Source organism: Ranitomeya imitator, chromosome 1, assembly GCF_032444005.1.
Source record: "Ranitomeya imitator isolate aRanImi1 chromosome 1, aRanImi1.pri, whole genome shotgun sequence".
Lineage (NCBI taxonomy): Eukaryota > Metazoa > Chordata > Amphibia > Anura > Dendrobatidae > Ranitomeya > Ranitomeya imitator.
Window position 1 is genome coordinate 753,747,507 of NC_091282.1, and position 18,796 is coordinate 753,766,302.

Sequence of the window (18,796 nt, forward strand, 5' to 3'; positions counted from 1 at the left end):
TGTTATTCCCTCTATTAAAACTTATAACTTGCACTCAGGCAGGCGTCCGTGAAAATTGGTCTGAGCATGGGCCGTAGTGTAGGAACTAACTGAGGTTCCCCTGACCCAAACTCAAATATGCTTTTGGAGGCTGCTGAGTTCAGATCAGGAGATTCATGGCCAGTCCATGCACTGCGGTCCATACTCGGCCCGATTTTCACTGTTGTCTGCATGAACCCTTACCGACAGATTAGTTAATACCTTTCTGATTGGTGGAAGATCTGACCACTGGGACCATCTGTGATCCAGAGAAAATGGCTCTGAAATGCCCATTTGAAATCAGTGGTGGTCGTTCATGCTCTGCAGTACTTCTGTAACACTTCAGGTAACCGGTTGTTACAGTGATGTTGCCTTCCTTTCGGGGAGAGTGATGTCATGCTTGGAGACAAGAAGGATTCCCTTTAACAGGTAAAGCACCTACATGCAACACATTCTGAATCCAGGCCAGAAGGGGGAGCTCTGTACCCGGATTCAGGGGAGCTTCTCCAGATATATATATATTCTGGTCTGCAAGAGGAGTTAGGCAGATGGTAGCAGACGTTGGAGGAGAGAGGAGTGAGAGCAGAGAGTGGGGCTGTGCAGCCATGTGTGTGCTGCAGCTCCAGGATGGAAGAGAACAGGAAGGGTTGCAGTAATAGTGAGCACTTGAGGGGAGAAGCAAAGGAGAAGAAAGAAGCTTGGAGGGGAACTGTGACTGGGCACCCTCTAAGCTAAAGCGCAGAAACCGGTCACTGGGAGCCCAAGGCTGTGTCATACTTCAAGTCTCACGGCAGAACCGGAAGGACAGAGGATTGCAAGTTGTCTGTCTGCCCCCACACCTGAAGGTGCAACAGTATACAGACAGAGAGCCCAAATCGTGATAGAGATCCTGTAAAAAGGCTCACACTGCCCATCATACAGGTTACTGTACCAGGACAGGACAGAGGACTTTGTATGGAAGCCGCAGGCATCAATGACCTCACATAAGAGCGCGAGCAGGAAGGCTTGCAAACCTCACCTGAGAGAGGGATTCACCATTGCCTCCAGGCCGGCCGGACCACATCTCCACCTGTTGCTGGTACCCCGGACTGTGGCTTACTAAAACCAGTAAACCAGGTAAAGAGACTGTAACTGTGTGTCATCCGTTTATTTCCGGCACCACACCACTCTAGCCAAACACACCGGGAGCCCTGGGGACCCCGCTTCACCTGTGGGAAGTGACACCATCTTTTCTGCAGCACCATTGCCCCCAGAGGACCCCTTTAAGAAGAGTCAGTCACCTCTGACCGAGAACCACAGGTGACATCACAAACTTTTATTATTTTCACATCCCCTTTAAAGACTGTCCCTTTTACTTGGGCGAACAAGGCCACGGACTGGGTCGCCGCCACCGTGACCATCCCCTTTAACAATGTCCGGACCTGGTACCAAGTACTCCATGGCCCTGGCGGGCATCACACTTCTTTATTTTGAGCAGTCCTATAGAGAATGAAAAGAGTGTTGACACTCAGGTGTGGACACCACTCCTCTCCACTGCTGCATTTTAGCGCAATATTCTGGGGATTGGTGACGGCCAAAATGGGCTGACCCCCAATCAGAAAGACATCATCTATAATATGGATGGATGATAGCTTTCAATGCAGATAACAAGTTTTTAGATTGAGGGATACAACAAATCCAGGCAGTGGAGCTGACTCTAGAATGTGTACACTTTTTTTATGAACTGCTGTCCAACTCCTGTCCATTTGCAAACACCTCGAAAAGGCTGTAATGCATATAACAACCCCAGGGTGGCTACCAACAGACACACATTGCAGAAACATCACCCAACATAGTATTGAAAAATCATTTATATATATTTTTTTTCTTTTAAAGCTGCTCATCTAGCACCACTCATTTCAAGATATATCAAGCCAAGAGTAAAATTAGGAAAGATCACATCTGAATAAGGCTGTGTTGTGTTTCCATTGTTTCTTCAGTCTTGGTCACTAATTATCTTGGAGTGATAGAAATCACATAATTCTCAGAGACAGCAAATAGGAATTCAGGACTGGACATAATGTGTAGCTGACAATTTCTCTGACTATTCCATAAATAGGTTGGTTAAGCACGTATATTAGTTGAGGTGGAAGTAGAAATATGTCATCCATATGTATTTCCCACCAAAACAAATGTTCAGACAGATTGGAATCCAATTGTCTAAGCTTTGTTGAAATATTGGGAGGTTTTCAACAGAACCACAGCTAGGATCAGACAATTCCCTATTATCAAGTCAAGTAGAAAATGTGGTGGACCCATCAATAAGAAATTATGCCCCTTTTTTAGCTAAATTTTCCATCGATTGTTGTGTCAAGCAATCATTTCTTGCTACATTCACCGCTTCATAGCCTTACCATGGATTTTATATTTCCTCCAAATGGATCAAATGAATTTATAGTAAATATCGGTTCCTTAAACATAAAATATTAACAAAACTAATGTTCACGTCTTTATCTTAAGACATTATTAATTGAAACGGTGACCCAATGTACCAGTAGACTACAACATAATCATCCAACTACGATCTTCAGTATTTCTTTATATAAAGCCTCGGTTACTCCACCTCCCACACCTCTCCCGCTGCTTTGAAATGGAGTCACTAATGGATAATGTTCAAGTCAATGAAAACACTGAACCTTTAAAAATGATCCACATTTCCTAAATGAAAGGTTGCACAATAAGAAACAATCAGAATGTGTGGAAATTGCAATTTTCTCCTGGGCAGAAAACTTTACATTTTTCATTTCAATGATTCTCTAACTCAATCTTTCACCTGCTAATTGCGCTCAAGACTAGTCAAGCACTTTACAAGGTCAGAAACAGTTCAGACTGGAAATGAATGGATGCCGGATGTCTCTGCCAACTCTTATTATGTACAAGTTATTATGGAACAGTTTGTGATACATTGTGTGAAAATTCGGAGACTGTCTGAGAACGACTCATTATCCAAAACATAAAGTGAACTTGTAAGAACCCAAATGGGTCTGTGTTGACCTCCTGCATTGTGTTCTTTGATCAGGTGGAAGGTCCACACCTGACATTTTTTTTTTTATGTCAATTATAGTAAGAGAATATTTAGCCGTAAAGGCAGAACAGCTTACAAACAGTGGAAAATCACGGCTGCTCGTCACTCTGCAAATTAACTAGAATTAAAGACGGAAGTCAGATGAGAACATTGGGATGTGGAGTACAAGACGTCACAAATTGTCTTGGAACAAACAAGAATAGGAATAGGATAACATTTATCAAGTGCTCCTAAAATTAAAAAAATGAACTTTATAAATGATATTTTTTAACAATTTTCTTCTGTTTGTGTATGCAGCTCCTATGTACATTTAGGTATATCCATTGTAACAAAAAAAAACAAAAAACTAGTAATTTCAATTCTCCCGCTTTCCTGAAGTTTCCCACAAAATGTTTTTAATTAACCAAAAATTCAGTGTTCTATATTATGCTCTGGGGTCTCTCCACACGCCAGAGAATAATAAGGCATCTCTGGCCGCCCTTTGACTCACTGCTCACTGACAGCCATCCAGTCGTCTTCTTTCTGGCATCTCATGTTGCACCTCCATACTATGCACTGAAGGCCAAGATTTCCAGCTCAGTCAATAAGTGTTTTAAGGTTGTGGCGCACAAGCCACATCTCCAGCCTCTGCACTATAGGCCAGGACTTGCTGCCATAATCAGGCCTTGGGAGTCACTGCACATATAAATGTAGCAGGGCATACCAAAGTGACAACCTTGTGACAGAAAGTCCTGGTCTGTAGTGAAGAGGCTGGAGATGTAGTGTACAATATTCTGGTGGAAAGAAGAGAACTGGATGGAGGCCAGTGAGTAGCGGGATGGCAGAAAAGGTCAGCGGTGAGGTGAGTATCAGTTTTTTGTTTTTTCTTTTTACCATTTGTCAACCTTAAATAGTTTACCAAATTGATGCCTTGGGAAATTTTTGTTGCTAATCTAGAATCAAATCGCAAAGTGTTTGAATTTGCATGGAACCTGAAAATTCAGGAAATTTGACTCAAATTCGATCCTCTGCAGATCGACCTGCTCATCTATCTTCTGCAGTCATACTCACTTCTATTTGACCCCCATCCACCTATATCTCCATTATATCTGTAAACCAGAAAAAGATGGCAAGGAGCATGACCAGAATACACAAGGTCATGACTACACAAGGCTCTTTTGTTATCTGTTGCCATGGATATGCATAGATCTAGGTACCAGCCCTAGATCCACCATGGTAGGAATATTTTTTAATGAAGGTTACTTGCAAAGTCGCTTTATTTTCCAGTTGAGACTCATTGGAGGAGTAAAATGTGTTTTAGAAGGTGGACATAGTCTTTAAAGGTCTTTATTTTCCCATGGGACCTTTTCAGCTGAAAGCCTCCTGTAGGAGTAAATCCTCAGTAAATGTTTTTTTTCCCAGTGGTCATTGCAGAAATTCAGCATTGCTTCCACACATTTTACTCTTCAGAAAAAATGCAACTTGTTTTGGGTGTACCGAAGATGACTTATTACAGCACTTGGCTATCTCTAGGAAGTCCCATAGACAATGAAGGGAGCGGTGGACACATACATTGCCATTGCTTTATTTGAGAAGGATATTTCATAGTTCAAAGCCCCATTTTTAGAAATGCTGGGGGTCCCAAAGAAAAGTAAGTTTTCACCCATCCTATAAGTTATTATAAAGATACTCTTTAACCCCTTTACCCCCAAGGGTGGTTTGCACGTTAATGACCAGGCCAATTTTTACAATTCTGACCACTGTCCCTTTATGAGGTTATAACTCCGAAATGCTTCAACGGATCCTGGTGATTCTGACATTGTTTTCTCGTGACATATTGTACTTCATGATAGTGGTAAAATTTCTTTGATAGTACCTGCGTTTATTTGTGAAAAAAACGGAAATTTGGCGAAAATTTTGAAAATTTCGCAATTTTCAAACTTTGAATTTTTATGCAATTAAATCACAGAGATATGTCACACAAAATACTTAATAAGTAACATTTCCCACATGTCTCCTTTACATCAGCATAATTTTGGAACCAATTTTTTTTTTTGTTAGGGAGTTATAAGGGTTAAAAGTTGACCAGCAATTTCTCATTTTTACAACACCATTTTTTTTTAGGGACCACGTCTCATTTGAAGTCATTTTGAGGGGTCTATATGATAGAAAATGCCCAAGTGTGACACCATTCTAAAAACTGCACCCCTCAAGGTGCTCAAAACCACATTCAAGAAGTTTATTAACCCTTCAGGTGTTTAATAGGAATTTTTGGAATGTTTAAATAAAAATGAACATTTAACTTTTTTACACAAAAAATTTACTTCAGCTCCAATTTGTTTTATTTTACCAAGGGTAACAGGAGAAATTGGACCCAAAAAGTTGTTGTCCAATTTGTCCTGAGTACGCTGATACCCCATATGTGGCAGTAAACCACTGTTTGGGCGCATGGGAGAGCTCGGAAGGGAAGGAGCGCTATTTGACTTTTCAATGCAAACTTGACAGGAATTGAGATGGGACGCCATGTTGCGTTTGGAGAGCCACTGATGTGCCTAAACATTGAAACCCCCCACAAGTGACACCATTTTGGAAAGTAGACCCCCTAAGGAACTTATCTGGATGTGTGGTGAGCACTTTGACCCACCAAGTGCTTCACAGAAGTTTATAATGCAGAACCGTAAAAATAAAAAATCATATTTTTTCACAAAAATTATATTTTTGCCCCCAATTTTTTATTTTTCCAAGGGTAAGAGAAGAAATTGGACCTCAAAAGTTGTTGTCCAATTTGTCCTGAGTACGCTGATACCCCATATGTGGCAGTAAACCACTGTTTGGGCGCATGGGAGAGCTCGGAAGGGAAGGAGCGCAGTTTGACTTTTCAATGCAAAATTGACAGAAATTGAGATGGGACGCCATGTTGCGTTTGGAGAGCCACTGATGTGCCTAAACATTGAAACCCCCCACAAGTGACACCATTTTGGAAAGTAGACCCCCTAAGGAACTTATCTAGAGGTGTGGTGAGCACTTTGACCCACCAAGTGCTTCACAGAAGTTTATAATGCAGAACCGTAAAAATAAAAAATCATATTTTTTCACAAAAATTATATTTTTGCCCCCAATTTTTTATTTTTCCAAGGGTAAGAGAAGAAATTGGACCTCAAAAGTTGTTGTCCAATTTGTCCCGAGTACGCTGATACCCCATATGTGGCAGTAAACCACTGTTTGGGCGCATGGGAGAGCTCGGAAGGGAAGGAGCGCCGTTTGACTTTTCAATGCAAAATTGACAGGAATTGAGATGGGACGCCATGTTGCGTTTGGAGAGCCACTGATGTGCCTAAACATTGAAACCCCCCACAAGTGACACCATTTTGGAAAGTAGACCCCCTAAGGAACTTATCTGGATGTGTGGTGAGCACTTTGACCCACCAAGGGCTTCACAGAAGTTTATAATGCAGAGCCATAAAAATAAAACAAAATTTTTTTCCCACAAAAATTATTTTTTAGCCCCCAGTTTTGTATTTTCCCTAGGGTAAGAGGAGAAATTGGACCACAAAAGTTGTTGTCCAATTTGTCCTGAGTACGCTGATACCCCATATGTGGGGGGGAACCACCGTTTGGGCGCATGGGAGGGTTCGGAAGGGAAGGAGCGCCATTTGGAATGCAGACTTAGATGGAATGGTCTGCAGGCGTCACATTGCGTTTGCAGAGCCCCTAATGTACCTAAACAGTAGAAACCCCCCACAAGTGACACCATTTTGGAAAGTAGACCCCCTAAGGAACTCATCTTGATGTGTTGTGAGAGCTTTGAACCCCCAAGTATTTCACTACAGTTTATAACGCAGAGCCATGCAAATAAAAAATATTTTTTTTTCCACAAAAATTATATTTTAGCCCCCAGTTTTGTATTTTTCCAAGGTTAGCAGGAGAAATTGGACCCTAAATGTTGTTGTCCAATTTGTCCTGAGTACGCTGATACCCGATATGTGGGGGGGAACCACCGTTTGGGCGCATGGGAGGGCTCGGAAGGGAAGGAGCATCATTTGGAATGCAGACTTAGATGGATTGGTCTGCAGGCGTCACATTGCGTTTGCAGAGCCCCTAATGTACCTAAACAGTAGAAACCCCCCACAAGTGACCCCATATTGGAAACTAGACCCCTCAATGAACTTATCTAGATGTGTTGTGAGAACTTTGAACCCCCAAGTGTTTCACTACAGTTTATAACGCAGAGCCGTGAAAATAAAAAATCTTTTTGTTTTCCCACAAAAATTATTTTTTAGCCCCCAGTTTTGTATTTTCCCAAGGGTAACAGGAGAAATTGGTCCACAAAAGTTGTTGTCCAATTTGTCCTGAGTACGCTGATACCCGATATGTGGGGGGGAACCACCGTTTGGGCGCATGGGAGGGCTCGGAAGGGAAGGAGCATCATTTGGAATGCAGACTTAGATGGATTGGTCTGCAGGCGTCACATTGCGTTTGCAGAGCCCCTAATGTACCTAAACAGTAGAAACCCCCCACAAGTGACCCCATATTGGAAACTAGACCCCTCAATGAACTTATCTAGATGTGTTGTGAGAACTTTGAACCCCCAAGTGTTTCACTACAGTTTATAACGCAGAGCCGTGAAAATAAAAAATCTTTTTGTTTTCCCACAAAAATTATTTTTTAGCCCCCAGTTTTGTATTTTCCCAAGGGTAACAGGAGAAATTGGTCCACAAAAGTTGTTGTCCAATTTGTCCTGAGTACGCTGATACCCCATATGTTGGGGTAAACCCCTGTTTGGGCACACAGGAGAGCTCGGAAGGGAAGGAGCACTGTTTTACTTTTTCAACGCAGAATTGGCTGGAATTGAGATCGGACGCCATGTCGTGTTTGGAGAGCCCCTGATGTGCCGAAACAGTGGAAACCCCCCAATTATAACTGAAACCCTAATCTAAACACACCCCTAACCCTAATTCCAACGGTAACCCTAACCACACCTCTAACCCTGACACACCCCTAACCCTAATCCCAACCCTATTCCCAACTGTAAATGTAATCTAAACCCTAACCCTAACTTTAGCCCCAACCCTAACTGTAGCCCCAACCCTAACCCTAACCCTAATCCTAGCCCTAACCCTAGCCCTAACCCTAGCCCTAACCCTAGCCCTAGCCCTAGCCCTAACCCTAGCCCTAACCCTAGCCCTAACCCTAGCCCTAACCCTAGCCCTAACCCTAACCCTAGCCCTAACCCTAGCCCTAACCCTAGCCCTAACCCTAGCCCTAGCCCTAACCCTAGCCCTAACCCTAGCCCTAATGGGAAAATGGAAATAAATACATTTTTTTTTATTTTTCCCTAACTAAGGGGGTGATGAAGGGGGGTTTGATTTACTTTTATAGCGAGTTTTTTAGCGGATTTTTATGATTGGCAGCCGTCACACACTGAAAGACCCTTTTTATTGCAAAAAATATTTTTTGCAATACCACATTTTGAGAGCTATAATTTTTCCATATTTTGGTCCACAGAGTCATGTGAGGTCTTGTTTTTTGCGGGACGAGTTGACGTTTTTATTGAAAACATTTTTGGGCACGTGACATTTTTTTATCGCTTTTTATTCCGATTTTTGTGAGGAAGAATGACCAAAAGCCAGCTATTCATGAATTTCTATTGGGGGAGGCGTTTATACCGTTCCGCGTTTGGTAAAATTGATAAATCAGTTTTATTCTTCGGGTCAGTACGATTACAGCGATACCTCATTTATATCATTTTTTTATGGTTTGGTGCTTTTATACGATAAAAACTATTTTACAGAAAAAATAATTATTTTTGCATCGCTTTATTCTCAGGACTATAACTTTTTTATTTTTTTGCTGATGATGCTGTATGGCGGCTCTTTTTTTGCGGGACAATATGACGCTTTCAGCGGTACCATGGTTATTTATATCTGTCCTTTTGATCGCGTGTTATTCCACTTTTTGTTCGGCGGTATGATAATAAAGCGTTGTTTTTTGCCTCGTTTTTTTTTTTTTTTTCTTACGGTGTTTACTGAAGGGGTTAACTAGTGGGCCAGTTTTATAGGTCGGGCCGTTACGGACGCGGCGATACTAAATATGTGTACTTTTATTGGTTTTTTTTTTTTATTTAGATGAAGAAATGTATTTATGGGAATAATATTTTTTTTTTTTTTTCATTATTTTGGAATATTTTTTTTTATTTTTTTTACACATTTGGAAATTTTTTTTTTTACTTTTTTACTTTGTCCCAGGGGGGGACATCACAGATCAGTGATCTGACAGTTTGCACAGCACTCTGTCAGATCACTGATCTGACATGCAGCGCTGCAGCCTTCACAGTGCCTGCTCTAAGCAGGCTCTGTGAAGCCACCTCCCTCCCTGCAGGACCCGGATCCGCGGCCATCTTGGATCCGGGGCTCGAGCAGGGAGGGAGGTGAGGAGACCCTCGCAGCAACGCGATCACATCGCGTTGCTGCGGGGGGCTCAGGGAAGCCCGCAGGGAGCCCCCTCCCTGCGCGGTGCTTCCCTGTACCGCCGGCACATCGCGATCATCTTTGATCGCGGTGTGCCAGGGGTTAATGTGCCGGGGGCGGTCCGTGACCGCTCCTGGCACATAGTGCCGGATGTCAGCTGCGATAAGCAGCTGACACCCGGCCGCGATCGGCCGCGCTCCCCCCGTGAGCGCGGCCGATCGGCTATGACGTACTATCCCGTCCAGGGTCAGATAAGCCCAGGGCACCTCGACGGGATAGTACGTCTAAGGTCACAGAGGGGTTAAAGAGAGTATTTTTTTGAAATTAGGAGAACTTGAGCTTTTGTATATAAAAATACCATTTATTAAATGTAAATGAAGAAACAAAAAATATATGCATCAAACATAGATTAAATACATTTTACATTTGTAAGGAAAATAGTGTGATCCTGATTGGCGAAGACGCGAAATGATCATTATCCTGGGCTGATTATAGAGCAGCTTTCAAAATCAATTCCAAATGGACATATATATAGACATGAAACAAAGATAATCCCATACCTCGCATGTGAAAAAAGAGAAAAGTATTTTTTTCCCCTTACATAGATTAGGGTACTTCCAGTCAGAAATAAGTACCACACATAAAGTACATTGAAGCGCTGCACAAGATAGTATTAGAGTAAAAGGTTAATTACCCATAATGATTTCAGTTCAGTCCATAAAACGACCACTCTCCCCGACGCGCATTTCGCAAGACTGAATCTTGCTTCCTCAAGTGGGCATGGACCAAAATTTATTTCATCTATGTTTGATACGTATATTTTATGTTTCTTTTTTTACATTTAATAAATGGTATTTTTATATACAAAAACTCAAGTTCTCCTAATTTCAAAAATGCTATGCCAGAGTTAGTATATTGTAAAAAATTGTATTTATGTGTGGCTGGTTTTTCTTATATGTTATCTTTAAAGAGGGTCTCTAGTTCTTTAATATTGGTGGTAGCCCATCACAATCTGATCGGTGGAGCTCTTATATCAGGCACCTCCACTAATCAGATGTTCCTGATTCTCGCAGCTGCCAGGTGTGATTAGTAGCTGAGCGGAACAGCACAGTTTCATCAACTGTATAGTGGCCACAGCAGGGTACTACAGATCCACTCCCATTCTTTCAAATAGTAGAAAATGTGCAGTACCTGATCACGGCCACTGTGCAGTTGATGGAGCTGTGCTGTTCCGCAACTGATCACATCTGGCCGCTGCCAGCACCTGAAACAGCTGATCGGCGGAGGTGTTGGGTGTCGCAGCACAACCGATCTGATATTGATAACTTATTATAAGGAAAGGACATCAATATAAAAGTCCGAGACAACCCATGTAACTAAAGTATGTCTTTGGAGAGTTAGGGTACCGTCACACAGTGGCACTTTTGTCGCTACGACGGTACGATTCGTGACGTTCCAGCAATATCCATACGATATCGCTGTGTCTGAGACACAGCAGCAGCGATCAGGGATCCTGCTGAGAATCGTACGTCGTAGCAGATCGTTTGGAAAATTCTTTCGTCGCTGGATCTCCCGCTGTCATCGCTAGATCGGTGTGTGTGACACCGATCTAGCGATGCGTTCGCTTGTAACCAGGGTAAACATCGTGTTACTAAGCGCAGGGCCGCGCTTAGTAACCCGATGTTTACCCTGGTTACCCGGGGACCTCGGCATCGTTGGTCGCTGGAGAGCTGTCTGTGTGACAGCTCTCCAGCGACCACACTACGACTTACCAACGATCACGGCCAGGTCGTATCGCTGACCATGATCGTTGGTAAATCGTATAGTGTGACGGTACCCTTAGAGAAAACAGTAACCCCTGCGCAAACATAGAGGGTGAACATGCACAGTCCATAAGACGGTGCCTTGGTTACATTCAAACACATGAAAATGAAAGAAAATGAGCCAATATTTACATAATGTAGATTTCTCTTTTAAAAAGTCCCCAAACACTACAGTAATTGTTCCTCTTGTTTGGAGAATCATTATAAAGCTGCATGTTACGTGCTTTCTGATTACACGAGGTAATTACAAAGTGCCTTACAACTATCCAAAAGAAAATAATTTATAGTTTTCTCAGTCTCTGGAGTATTTTCTTTTCATCCGAGTTAGAAAAATTACTATTTACAGTACAAACTCTAAGAGAAATGACTGTTATGACAATTATTACTTTCGGTGGAGATAATGACTGCTTGTAATTGTATACAATCAGCCCCCTTAATGCACATCTACTTTGGCTGGCTAAAAAAACAAACAAAAGAAAATGATTGAAGCTGTGGAAATTAGGTCAAAGTCTAAAGTTCTCTTCTCTTTTTGGGAGAGAAAGTCCTGAAAAAACGTTTTGTTTTTGGAAAATAAAATTCGAATAATGTTTTTAGTTGACCCTTGTCCTGCAGTTTACACTCCTGACTCCTAATATGTTTTTTTTATTAATAGCCCAAAGGAAAATCAGTGGCTTTCTACAGAGGCGCCTTTTTAATGCAAAACCGTAAATTAGTGTAGCTGTGTACATAGTGATAGAAGCTTGAAATTTTAGTGAATGTCCATGCTTGAATGCCTTAAAAATATAGCAGGGGTTACCTCAACCTGCAATGCAAATAGCCTCTCCAAAAAGGAGGAGAACTGGGTCTCTAGTGCCTCTTTTTGGAGGTAGCAATGATGTGTCAGTTGCAAATGAACTGGTCTGTAAAAGGGAACTTGTCATGTCCCCCAAAAAAGGGTTGCCCAGTCTTGGTGAAAAAGTCTGAAATCACTCTATGTGCCTGCAGACTTGTGAGTACTTGCAGGGCGCTCTGTTAAGATCCTTCGGTGTTGGCTTTGGGAGATGGTGCGCACGTTACCTAAAGTGTGCAAGTGATTTGAGCAAGACCAGAGTGTGCAAATCGCATACTTGTGGTCACATGACCACTTATTCCCAGCATTGGCACTGGACAATCCTGACAGTTCTCACTTTGTGCGCTGTGTGGATTCACAAGTCAGCAGTCACAAAGAGTGACTGAAGACTTGTACTTCAAGCATGAACAAACCCTTTAACCTTCAGATACAGAGTTAATCTGCAGGTTAATAGTGTTCAAATGCTGCCCATCTGTCTTACAAAAAAGCATGGCCATCAGGAGAAGAATTTAATTCTTCCCGGGATCCGCTGGCTTTCAGCGGAGTGACTGGTGTGACTACAGTCATTGCTCAGTATACAGTAGCATGCTTTGTCAATTTGATTGACAGCTTGCTCTGCAATGCATTTTTACAGGGCAATCTGTCAATCAAAGTGCCAGCGCATGTTTACAGCATCCGCTCACAATGCTGTGAGCAATGACAGAAGCCGCTCAGTGCACATCTCTATGACTGAAAGCCGGCGGCTCTCAGGTGAATAAAGTTAATTTTCTCCTGGTAGCCGCAGTTTCAATGCAGTGGCTGGGCAGCCTTGTAAGTCTATTTACCTGCAGATTAACACTATATCTGCACAATAATAACATTAGGGGACGTGTCAGGTGTCCAATAATCAGTATAGAATATTGGACCAAAAAATACCATAGTGTTCAAAGGTAGAGATTTAAATAAGGAGGTTTCCATCATTTTTTTTCAAATTCTGTAGGTTTGTGTTGGTAGAAAAATAGCAAAACGAGCTTAGCTTACCCCCTGCTGCTCCAACTTTGTCATTGTTTACTTACCGAGCTGTAGTTGTGACATCATGACTATATCACTTGATGGCTGCAGCCTATCACAAGATGTATGGTGCCGTCTGAGCTCAGTGTTTGGCTGCAGTTTATATTTTGGTTGGGTTTAGATATGAAAAAACTCATTCCTTTGATACTGATGATATACAAGACTAGCGGCCATTTAATAATCTATGAAAACTGCGCTGAATTATTGGCGGCTATTTTACTTCCTTTTCAGCCAAAGGTACAATGGACAAGGAGCAATCTGTAACATTTCACCCTCCACAAGCAATCTTCTCTTTAGCTATGCTAATTTGCTTCACTGTTGTTCTCAGAAAGGAAAAAAAAACCTCATCCCTGTAGACAAGATTCTCTAACATGACATAATTAAGCCTTTCATATATCCAAAAATAAAAGGGGGAAGATAAAGCGTAAATGAATTGTGGCAGCTGCACTTTTCCGGTGAAGAAGCTTTTCTGACAGTTCCCTTCTCTATTGCTCTTAAGCAGTTCCCGCAATGAATTAAAGTCAGGTGAATTAGTCAGCTTTCATTCAAGGCGACAGCTAGTTTCAGGATTCGCATCCTCTTCGAGCACGTCCCACTTCAGGAGAATGGTGTTGAATACACTGATCACGGTATAGCCTTCCTGAACTGGATTTAAATAAGCATCTAGTCGCAATTTACAACCTTCTTCTTCACGTCCAAGACAAGCTGCAAACTTTGATCTAGAAATTTATGGTTTGATTGAGGTATTCAGTTTAATTACCGCCACAAGTGAGAAAAAGGCAATATCCGAGTTGTATAGTCAGACATATGCCACTCGTATTTTGTACTCGGGACCGTTATTGCTTGTTCATCTTTCAGTTTTTGACAGTAACTAAACTAGAATTTGATATCTTATTTTGTTCTCGATTCTCTTTCGCAATACATCACCAAAATAAATAATTCATGGCAGCGTGGATGTTTTCTCCTCCTTTTGGAATGGAATAATGAAAGCAATGTAACTGGTTTCCTACAGACATGGAGTTGCATTAATAATGACGACGGTCTCAAGTCGCAGCTCTGAAAGTGTATTTTATGGCATGTAAACATTTCCAATATTCAGGAAATCTTAGTTTTAAAATACCAAATGTGAACATCACAAATTCTAGGTTTAACAATGGTTGCTCGAGACTTAGTTTCTGTTTTCCTCACCTATCTTGTTAACTTTGCCGAATAGACTTGGGTCGAGTCTGCAGAGTCATCTCATTATTATTTTTAGATGATGAGCATACTTCTGTAGGCATAGCTAAGTTGGGGTAATGACAGTATAAAATTTGAGAAGTCTTTGTATACAGTTCCTTTGACACTTTCTAGTTTCGGAGGAAGGGCAGTACCCCATCACTGATTAAGGCCCCTTCACACTCAGCGACGCTGCTGCGATACCGACAACGATGTCGATCGCTGCAGCGTCGCTGTTTGGTCGCTGGAGAGCTGTCACACAGACAGCTCTCCAGCGACCAACGATCCCGAAGTCCCCGGGTAACCAGGGTAAACATCGGGTTACTAAGCGCAGGGCCGCGCTTAGTAACCCAATGTTTACCCTGGTTACCAGCGTAAAAGTAAAAAAAAAAAAACACTACATACTTACCTACCGCTGTCTGTCTCCAGCGCTCTGCTTCTCTGCACTTCTCCTGCACTGACTGTGAGCACAGCGGCCGGAAAGCAGAGTGGTGACGTCACCGCTCTGCTTTCCGGCTGACCGACGCTCACAGCCAGTGCAGGAGGAGTGCAGAGAAGCAGAGCGCCGGGGTCAGACATCGGTAGGTAAGTATGTAGTTTTTGTTTTTTTTTACTTTTACGCTGGTAACCAGGGTAAACATCGGGTTACTAAGCGCGGCCCTGCGCTTATTAACCCGATGTTTACCCTGGTTACCAGTGAAGACATTGCTGGATCGGTGTCACACACGCCGATCCAGCGATGTCTGCAGGGAGTCCAGCGACGAAATAAAGTTCTGGACTTTCCTCAGCGACCAACGATCTCCCAGCAGGGGCCTGATCGTTGGTCGCTGTCACACAGAACGATTTCCTTAACGATATCGTTGCTACGTCACAAAAAGCAACGATATCGTTAACGATATCGTTATGTGTGAAGGTACCTTTAATCTGCCTATGTAAACTCTATTGACAATTTTCCCACCATTATTTCCCATTGAGTGCAGCAGCTAAACAGCTCACACACCCTGCTGCACTCTCTGTATAGACAAAAAAGAAAGAAAGTGTGGATCTCCAATACTGCAGACACCATAATGATTTTCAAAATAAAAAAAAGCTCAAAAATCTTAAAAATTAGAAATACATTATTTCTCTTCAGCATAATATGATGTAGGAAGATGTCAGGAAAGTGATTGACAGTGTGTATATTAAGTTACTGAGTAGTTTGTTTGACTGGATTCAGGGTCCGGGATTTAGGAGTGATCAGAAATCATGGGTGGGAAAGGCCGCTCCCATATTTCAGCCCGGGCCTTACAGGATTGTTAAAAAGCAGCTGAGACAGCTCAAAGGGTGATCTTTGTTGGCGGTGAACAAATGTGTTTGGTGGTGAAAGATTTCCAAGTTGCTAGAGCGCCTACTGCATGCAACACTGAGATTGGTTTGACTGTGCACTTACTTTGTTTGATTTTGCCTGAAGAAAGAACTGTTTAATGTATTATCTTACTGTGCTAGAGAAAGCAATTTCAGTTGAAGTGCGGAAAAAATGCAATAAACATTACTTTATTTTGCACCGAGACCTCTACCTGTGTTAAAATGAGTGTCTCCTGCTGACCTAAAACCTTACAATGCAAATTAAAAGTTAAAAGTTTGTCCGTGGCGCTGTGTTGATCATATGCATATTTTTCACAGGGAGTTCTAGAATACAATGTCAATGGTGATAGGTGGGTGTCTGACCCTTGTGACCTTTAGTGATGATTGACAGTATTTAAAGGGAACCTGATAGTAGATTCATGCTGTGCTGAACAGCGGGCAGCATGAATCACATACTGGCTCTGCAATGGGAGCCGTATATGCTATACTCTGAAGAAATGATGCAGCTTTTCAGTGAAAACATACTGTTAGGCTCACAAGGTCAGGTGGATCTGTAACACCCCATGTAACCGGTTGTTGCAGTGGCATTGCTTTCTTCACAGGGTGAGTGATGCCATGCTTGGAAGCGAGGAAGGATCCCATTAACCAGTAACTAGTACATGCAACATGTTCTGACTCCAGGCCAGAAGGGGGAGCTCTAGATCCGGTTTCAGTGGAACTCCCTTATATATATGTTCTAGCCTGGAGGAGGAGTTAGTTCAGTCTGTAGAGAGTGTGTAGGAGGAAGGAGCACAGGAGAAGTGAGGAGTTGGAGGAGAGCTGCGACTGGGCTCCCTCCACGCTGAAGTGCAGGAACCGGACACCGGGAGTCCGAGGATGTGTGGGACTGTATGCCCCACAGCAGAAACTGGAGGGCAGGAGATTGAAAGTTACTTGCCTGCACCCACACCCGAAGGCACACCAGCATCCAGAGCCTCGCGCATCCTGCTATGCGGGTACTGTCCTAGGACACAGAGAGAGAAAGAGAAAGGACCTTGTAAGAAGCCATAGGCAGCAAGGGACGCACCTTACAGCACAGCAAGGAAGGCTCCTAATCCCACCTGGCTAAGGGGTCCCTAATCGTTTCCAGGCTGCCTGGACTTCACCATCACCTGTTATCGGTACCCTGGACTGTGGCTTTTCACCACCAGTAAACAGACTGCAACCTTGTGTCCTCTGATTCTTTCTGGCATCACACCATCTTTACCTATTACACCAGGAGCCCTGGGGACCCAGCTTCACCTGTGGGAAGCTATACTATCCTTGCTGCAGTGCCATCACCCCCAGAGGAACTCTTTAAGCAGCTTCGGTTATACCTGACCAAATACCACAGGTGGCGTCACGAACACCCTTTATTCAAATAACCCCTTTAAAGTCCTCTCCTTTTACTTGGACGCCCAGGGCCATGAACTGGATCACCCGAGTACCCCAGGGTTCTAGTGGGCTCTACCAAACTCTCTAAGCCTTAGGTCCAGGTGGCCACATGTACCACGGGCATTGATGCAGCAAATAGGAAGGCACATAGGCAACAAGGACTTGGCAGCAGGATGGATGAATTGTAACCAAGCAGGGTTAAATGCAAGTACAAAACACAGCAAGCACAGGTAATGGAACAAACAAAACATGGGACACTGGAGTCTCAGTCCCAAGACTGAGGGTGTGTGTGTAAATGGAATTTAAATAAGTATAGGGAGATGATGCCATTGATCCACTCCAGACAACTTACAAAACTCGATGTGGAGCTCAGTAGATGGCAGAGGACGTAGAGGAAGGAAACTGAGTCCTTGGTACCCTGAACAGGTGTGTAACACATACTTTTAAGAGCCAGGTAAGGACTAGACAATCCATCTCCGAGGACTGGTTTAAAAGCTTTGCTTGCCCCACTCCACCAGACTGACAAGTTTCTCCCTGTACACACATGGGAACATACTTGTCAGTCTAAGTGAGGCTCCTGTCTAAGAACAGTCATCTGAGGTGCATAGTCGTCGACTAGATTTTCAGGGAATATTTTACTTAAAACATACGGAGCCGATGGCTGATTTATGATGCCTTTACTTTGGGCAGCATGAATCTATGATCAGGTTCTCTTTAATACCCCACCTTTTAGATTTATAATTTTGATTGGTGGTGGTCCTAGAGAGTGGACACCTCCATGATCACAAATCACTGTCAGATCCTGAGGAATACAAAAATGGCTCCACATGTGGTAAGGCACAGTACTGTGAGCAGGAGTTAGCCATAGTGGGAATATGAAATGTTCTCATTATTAGAAGGGCTTTCATGCCGTGACATTTCGGGTAATGGCTGATGCATACCATGGATGTCGTTTACTTGAACATTAGAAAGGACTTGTCCCCATTTGACATCCTTGTAAACCTCCGTAAAGGTGAATTATGCCTGTGTGAGCGCTGAAGTGGAAAAGAAGCATTTTCTTAATTTATTATACCTTGGACTTAGCGTGATTGAGATTCAAATCATAAGTTAACAAGTTGGAATTCTGTTCTTTTGAATACAAGAGTTTTTTTTAAAATAACATATACAGTATTGGAGGCGATAATAACGCCACTCCTGATTCAGGGTTCGCAAGAAAAAGATGCCAATTTATTTTTCTTACTTTAATGCATGTATTTTGGGCTAAAAAAATATACATATAGAGTGGTATGGAAAGTATTCAGACCCCTTTAAATTTTTCACTCTTTGTTTCATTTCAGCCATTCAAATAAGTTCATTTTTTTCTCATTAATGTACACTCTGCACCCTATCTTGACTGAAAAAAACAGAAATGTAGAAATGTTTGCAAATTTATTAAAAAAGAAAAACTGAAATATCACATGGTCATATGGAATGCCCTCCAGGGCCGTGGGGCACTCAGTATCGGGTCCTGTCTTAAAGGGGATGTCACGATGGCTGCGACCCGGTCCGTGGCCCTGGGCGCCCATTTAAAGGGGAAAGGTCTTTTAAGGGGTAT